The 4,880-nt window shown below is 46.1% G+C and overlaps 1 protein-coding gene and 1 long non-coding RNA gene across 4 annotated transcripts in view; one reads left to right on the top strand and one right to left on the bottom strand.

Moving 5' to 3' along the window:
• LOC109302716 overlaps positions 1–786 on the top strand; it is a 17,024-nt gene extending 16,238 nt beyond the window's left edge. The window contains exon 3 of the long non-coding RNA XR_002098901.1: positions 752–786. This is a non-coding gene — a long non-coding RNA (uncharacterized LOC109302716). The remainder of the gene's footprint in view (positions 1–751) is intronic.
• The window catches only part of LOC109302706 (lysine--tRNA ligase-like), a 63,746-nt gene that overhangs the window by 40,918 nt on the left and 17,948 nt on the right, over positions 1–4,880 (bottom strand). The window lies entirely within an intron of this gene.

Genomic DNA, 4,880 nt, shown 5'->3' with positions numbered 1-4,880 from the left:
CTATATCAAACCCCAACCCCACAAAGAGGCTGAAGGGCGACCCTCCGTGGCAACCAAAAAGGCAAGCAACAGAGTAGGCTCCTGCAGCAATAGGCATGACCCAAGCACAAACCTCAGGGACTCCATCCAATGACAATCAGCTGCAGAATAAGAGACAGGACTGTGTCCCCTCTGGGGCAGTCAGTAGCAGAGGGTCGGCAGCATAGGCAGCTCTCAGGGGTCATTGCTCTAAACCCCTGCTCCAGACGACTGGCCAGACATCCCTCGTGGCTTGCCAATCCTGCTCCAAGCACCGGCCTGCACCCTGAGCTCCTGGGGACCCTCGTTCTGGCACTCTGCTGCTCCTCGGGATCCCAGTGCCTTGCCTGCTGCTGTCCTGCTTCCCCAGGGAAGGTAAGGGGTTTCCTCAACTCACTGGTCCAGCTCCCTGCTCAGGATAAGGATGCCGCCTGCACTCCTGGCTGCTGCTTCTCCGCAGTGGAGTGGGAGGCCGACTGCCACCCTTAGCCTCCGGGACACCTGGCACATCCAGCACACTGTGATGGGGCCTTGGGGCACCAGCTCTTTGCCCCAAGCCCTGGCCACTGCTCCCTCTCTGCTGCAGGGCTGCAGGTACAGTCGACTGCCGCTGCCTTCTTCTCCCAGGGCCTTCAAGGCTCTTCAGAGGTGTCTCTATGTTCCCCCTGCTAGGTCAGCTCACCCCAGCTCTTCTTAGGCCTCCTAAGTCATTCCCCAGGGTCACTGTCAGCAGCCCCCATGCCAGTTCAGCTGCTGCTTTTATCCCCTCCAGGAGTCCCTCCATGGCTTGCAAACCGGCCAACCAGGGCTCAGGGTGGCTGGCCCCCAACTCCGGCCATCCCCCTTCCATGCAAATGAGGGGATTGAAAAACCCTTCTTTGGACTGGCTTCTCCTTTTCCACAGGGCAGGGCTCCCCTGCTCTACCCTTGGGGGTCGCTCAGAGTTCACCGGCACTGTTTCTAGCCCAGGGTAAGTATCTCAAAGGAATCTGGTGAGCCCACATTGGCAGTCTGTTACAGAAGGGAAGCCTTGGTCCAGCTGTGGCTTTTTGGCCTTTGGAAATGAGTTGCAGACTGAATTAAACATTTCCTTTTCACTGGCTATCAACTTGATTTCACTAACCTATAAGTTTAGGCAGAATACTAACACTATAACATATAAAAGGGATTGCTAATTGGCTGAGAATCTATGATCAGGGAAGGAAATGAATGTAAAAAAAATTAAGGTCCACACAAAGAAGGAATAGGCATGTTAAATTCAAAAGGCCTGGTCCTACCCAAGGTCCACGTGGGCAGTCGTCCAATGTTACTGCCATGAACAATGCAAGTTGCTGATTACTTATGTCCTACAATTCCAGCCTTTAGTCTGGCACTGGAGACTTCTGGATCAAACAGCAAGAGGTACCAGGATTCCCATGGAGGGATGAAGGCACACTTTTTAAAAGATTTCCTTTTGCACTTTCACCCTTTTATCCAAAAGTTAATAATAAGTAATCCTAATGGGAAGTGGCTGCTTTTGATTGTTCTTTTACATAAGGTTTTGTAAATTACAATCCCATCCTCTCAGCTCTAAACACTTGTATGAAGGGAAGATCAACAAACCCACCATCTCCCAAGTGCCAAGTGACTGGTTGCTCTGGAACACCTCTGGTTATTAACTTGAATTATGCTGCTATAAAATCCAGCCACAGCTCATCACAAAAAAGACATTGGTGGTAAAACAGTGCTTTGTTCCAGGGTAGACTATAAAACTGACAGTCTGATTTTTGCTACTGAGGAGGAGTTAGGGATAACAATTTCATACCATATGAGTTAACCCTCTTACAGATATAGGGAGCGATTTGGTGCAGTTTCACAGTAGAACATGCAGGGCCACATGGAAGGTTAACTTACATATCAATTTTCTGGCATTATCTATGTATTTCAGGTGTACAAGAAAAGTGCTATAGATTCTATCCAGGTAAGTACACTACTCTCACCAAGGGCTGCAACCACTCTCCCATTGTAACAGCATAACTGAAGACTGGAACTACTGGAAAGTACAGCTGACTCAAGTACTTCAATGGGTTTTTAACAAAAATCTTTACAAAAAGTGTTTGTTTTCATTGAATTTTGGGGATCACACTATGAAATCAGAAAAAAAAACCCTGAACAAACTGTCCACCACTACTGCTGTCGCCCCCACCCCCTCACCATTTTCCAACTGGGAAGTGAAGGGAAAGTAGAGAAAGGAAGCAAAAGGGGGAAAGGAAAAGAACTTTATATTTTCAAAAAGGGTGTTTTCCTTTTATCTTTTTCACTGAGTAAAACCAATAATTTACGCAGATATTTTCAAACAAATGGAAAAAAAATGCCCCCATCGTGTTCATCATTATTTACAGGGCATGATGAACCTACTTCTCTGACAGGCAATATCCAGCCAACTTTTGGTTTGTCTTTGCTAGCCATGGCACGTGAGGTTTCCAAGGAAAAGGTAAAATCTAGTGGACTGAACAGAGGCTTAGGCATCCCAGCCTCTAGCTATATTTCAGCACAGCTAAAAATAGAAGCCTTGTCCAGGAAACTAATCCAAATAGGCACAGTTTGGTGCTTAGAGGATGCCAGTACACTGAAAGAGGAGAGTCAGGTGCCTCCAAAAAGTGCCTTGGTGTGGAGCAGGGAGTCGCCCAGAGCTAGCCAATATGAAATGCTAAGCAACAAGGGAGAGGGGTCTGAATTCCAATAACTCTTCAGAATTTAGGCATCTGACTCAGTGCTTTGCATTAAGCACCTCTGTCCCATTAAAATTCAGAGCAGCAGCTGGGGTTGCCTTGTTTTCAGTAGTAATCTGGCACACATCCAGAAAGTCAGAGGCCTGGGTTTTAGGCCATTCTCAGGCAGAGAGGGTAAAAATTTCTCATCTCCCAAGTAAAGTGTTGTAACCATTAGGTTATAAAATTGCCTGGGTGGGGATTCATTGTTTTGTCACTAGGCAGTAAAGAATGGCAAGAGCCCTGGGCCAAGAAAGAGAGGGAGCTAGTGGGAACACAACTCTAGCCCAGTGATAACTAAGAAGTATCCTGCATTCTTGTTCCTGCTTTCAGGGTTATTTCTGTTTGGTTGCTTTTCCTTTTTTTGATCCGCTGAGTATGTAATGTGGAATGAGTAAGCAGGCCTGGGAACAGGTTTCTTCTCGCTTGCAGAAGTATCTGGCATTTGAATTCTTGGCTGCACCATGGGACTAAGTAGCCTGAATACTATAGCTGGCATGAGTTCCAAACAATTTGCAAAGGTACACTCAGAAGTCCAAAATATTTGGAGGCTGATGCCTAATCTGAATCACTGGAGGAAAATTTTCTTCTAAACAAAAATACCCTTCAGCTGTTTGGAACAGATGGTAAGGCAATAGAAGTGCTGTATAACTAGAAGGCAAACATCAGAGAACAGTGTCCATCACAGCTGTGCCCATTGCAATGAGATGCAAATGTCTAATGTTACTTGGGAGTAAAGAATTAGTTCTAATATTCCACATTTGATATTTCATCACCTTCTGTGTCTTTCTGTCCTTCTATAGCTAACTTGCAATCAAAATGGGGGAGTGGGGGACATGAAAGAGAACAGGAAAATGTTTTACTGCATACAGATCAGTTCATTATCACTATATATTTCTAATGAGCAGCAGTGTTTTATTGTATGACATTAATAATTTCTTCGTCTCTGTAAGGAAGCTGGCTTTACTGAAAAAAAAAAGAGTGTTTCTTCCCATGTAACTACAAAGTGATCAACTATAGTATAATCTCTTTCACACAGCCCTGCCTATGCTTGAGAATTGGTTTCATCTCCCTTCCTCAGCTTCCTGTAACCTGACCTCAAGATAACATTTCACTGCTAAATGAAAACTGATGTATGTTTAATATTTTCCATGGCTAAATAGTGAACAGAGTATTTAGGACTGTCTCAGAATGATGTGTGGAGTCTCATCAGTCTAACAGCGAAGCTGCATGTTCCAGAGTCAGTGCCTCTGCTTCTTTGCCATGCTGCAAATTGCTTCCAAGTTCATATTAATGTATATAATTGACCTTGCTATATAAATATTGGCCAGCATTTTCAAACGGTCAGAGCTTACAATCTAAGGGCCTTGTTGCACAGTAAGTTTAGGCAGTTTCTAGAGCTCTTAACCCCTGGACTGGCTACACGTTAACACCTTCAAGTGATTTAAAGTGCTCATTATCCAGTTTAGAATTACACCGTTTCAGGGCGAGATTATTTGTAAACCATTTAATTTTGCTCCTGTTCCATTAAGGTGTGACCATTCCTTGCAGCTATTGTGCCCAAATTGAAGTCCTCCAGTATTCCAGGATGCAGTGTCCCCTCCTGAATCAGGGTGAGCAGGAATGCCAGGGTGCAGCAGGACCTGGCACACAGTGCCTCACCCCCTGGGGATGTTGGACAGAGCAAGCATGGCAGCCTCAGAGCACCTGGCCACTGTGGTACCTCCTACTTTTGGAAGGTCATTACCAGACATCCAGGTTTGCTGTTCACCATGGGTAAAACCTGGATTTTCTCATTTTAAGGAGAAAAACACAGATTTTCTTCTTTAAAGGATAAAAACACAGGAGATAGTGCATTTCCCCTTGCAGGCTTGTAGAGTTACAGCCTGCAAGAGTCTGCAGGGAGGAGGGCAGTCAGGTAGAGGGCACCATGTGCATATGCACACATGTATACATGCACATGGCTGTCATGCAGCCTGGAGAGAAGCTCTAAGTCTGGTGGGGTGGGGGGAGTGAGGCTCCCATAGTGAGGGAGGGAGTGGGGGAGTTAGGCAGGGCTGGGGCTGCGGCTGTGGCTGCTGCCCGGCCTGGGTGATATGTGGGGCTTGGAGC

Source organism: Gavialis gangeticus, unplaced genomic scaffold (genome assembly GCF_001723915.1).
Source record: "Gavialis gangeticus isolate Ggan-Ray unplaced genomic scaffold, GavGan_comp1, whole genome shotgun sequence".
In the NCBI taxonomy this organism is placed as follows: Eukaryota; Metazoa; Chordata; order Crocodylia; family Gavialidae; genus Gavialis; species Gavialis gangeticus.
This window is presented reverse-complemented; position numbering and strand designations above follow the sequence as displayed.